Genomic DNA, 2,669 nt, shown 5'->3' with positions numbered 1-2,669 from the left:
ATAGATAGATAGATAGATAGATAGATAGATAGATAGATAGATAGATAGATAGATAGATAGATAGATAGATAGATAGATAGATAGATAGATAAATAGATAAATTGATAGATAGAACTTTAAAACCAATTAAGTCTTCTGTCCTTAGTCTAACTGTATTACTCACATACGGATAGATAGAAAGATAGATAGATAGATAGATAGATAGATAGATAGATAGATAGATAGATAGATAGATAGATAGATAGATAGATAGATAGATAGATAGATTGGTAGATAGATAGACAGATGGGGTCTTCAGATCCACCATTTATTCAGTCATGAAATCCTTACACAGCCACATCCATATTGGGCAGATAATTTGAAGAAGTTAGGTTGCCTATCAAAGACCTTATTAGTTTGGATGCCCTTACTGGATGAGATCTAGTTTGATTATATTCTACACGATTTTAGTTGCAATTCCGCTGCAGACTTCGATGAATTGCTTAAAATATGTACAATCATTTTGCAAATTTGTCAAATGACTTATAAACCGTATTATATATGGCATATCGAGGTCCTATGTCCTCGATAGGAAGTTGACTCTACACTGACTACTGTCGCAATTACAATGACAGGCAAAAAGAATGAACAGAGTTTCACCCTCTCTGTGATTATCCTGACTTAGCAGCAAAGAGGAGTAGATTCTTTGGCAACTAGACTATATTCTCACTTATTTAGTTCTAAACTTAATGACTTAAAGAACTAAAAGTTGGATGTTTTAGTATGATGTGGTCTGGTAAAAACAAAGTGCGTCGATAGTAGTATTACAATAACCACCCAACAATATGAAATAAACGTTTCTTTCTGAAATTATATCAGATCCCCTATATCAAGACCCTTTAAATCGTTAATCGTTAAAGTTACATAAATAACTTCAATATTTTATCACAAATCACTTGAAACGTAGTCAGAAGTAAAAGTAGTATTAACATACAGTTGCCCACCCACCCTAAAAAAAACAGTTGAATCGACAAACATCCAATATACTATTTTGTTATTGTTCTTCATTTTCGTGTACTATGTCTTCTTTCATTAAATTTATCTATTTGCCCACACTCACTAGCAGCGTTGAGTATACCAATAAATTTCAGTTGGTTTTTGACTCTTCAAATGGAAACATCTAATGAAAATGTTAAGAAAACGTGATAACGGCAAAAAGTGGAAAATTTATAAAAATTCTTAAGAATTTTCTAAATAACAAAAAAAAAAAAAAAACAAGAAAAAAATAAAAATATTTAATAAAATTAAAAATAATTTAAATAATATATAATAAAAAAAAAAATAATTAAACTAGTGTCAATTGTTTGTAAATTATAAATTAATGTTAATTTTGTGGCTAAAATTTTTTTAACATTTAAAAGAAAATGTTAAAAACTTCTATTAAATTAAAACATGTTATCAGTAACGGTCAATATAAGAAATTAATATTAACAATTATTTATAAAAGAGTAGGTATTTTTATTTATATATAAATTTAATTTATTTAATACTTTCGTTTCGTTTTTTTTTTCTTTTCTTTAAATTTATTTGTCCATATGTTAAGTATTTGTTTAACGCTTGCTGTTAGTTTGTGGTAAATTATTTAAAATAACATTTTATTAAATTGTCATTTTAAATAATTAATATTTATTATTGATTTCAAGTCTTTGGTAACAAACTTTCTTTTCATTGTTGCATTCAACAACAACATTGTGGATAAGCCAGTGGCCACCAGTTATCTCCTCCTGCATACATTCACATTCACATATAAAATATTAAATACTGAAAATAAAAAAAACAAAAAAAAAGTCCATACACAAACTCAAACGCTACAAATAATTTATCAGTGATTGCTGTCTGTTAGAGAAAAATAATATAAATTCAATTTCCGTTTCTATATTTAATGCCAAGGATTTAAAACTTATGGCCTTGAAAAAATAAATAACAAAAAACAAAGAACTTTTGAACTTGACTTTTAAATTTAAGTTTTTATATTCATTTTATCTTTTTATAGAAAAGTTTATAAAATTTTAAAATATTTTCACCTCTTTATTTGTTTTTATTTTTTTCTTTTCTTTGCAACCACAACTTTTGATTATTGTTGTTTTACTTTATATTTCTTTATTGAGTTATTGTTGTTGTAAGGCAATGTGTGTATGTATTTACTATTTGTTTTGTCAAGTTCCCCACAGTTCGGGGATATCTGATCTGAACTAGTTGTTGTAGAAAGTCTTGGCCAAACTTGAAAAGATTTGGCCAAAAAGATTGAAAAGATTTGGCCAAAAAGATTGAAAAGATAGATAGATAGATAGATAGATAGATAGATAGATAGATAGATAGATAGATAGATAGATAGATAGATAGATAGATAGATAGATAGATAGATAGATAGATAGATAGATAGATAGATAGATAGATAGATAGATAGATAGATAGATAGATAGATAGATAGATAGATAGATAGATAGATAGATAGATAGATAGATAGATAGATAGATAGATAGATAGATAGATAGATAGAACTGATATAGAAGTGAACTACAAGAATTGAACTAGAACGGAACTAGAACTGAACTAGAACTGAACTAGAACTGAACTAGAACTGAACTAGAACTGAACTAGAACTGAACTAGAACTGAACTAGAACTGAA

The sequence above is a fragment of the Lucilia cuprina genome, chromosome 6 (assembly GCF_022045245.1).
Source record: "Lucilia cuprina isolate Lc7/37 chromosome 6, ASM2204524v1, whole genome shotgun sequence".
Classification (NCBI taxonomy): Eukaryota; Metazoa; Arthropoda; class Insecta; order Diptera; family Calliphoridae; genus Lucilia; species Lucilia cuprina.
This window is presented reverse-complemented; position numbering follows the sequence as displayed.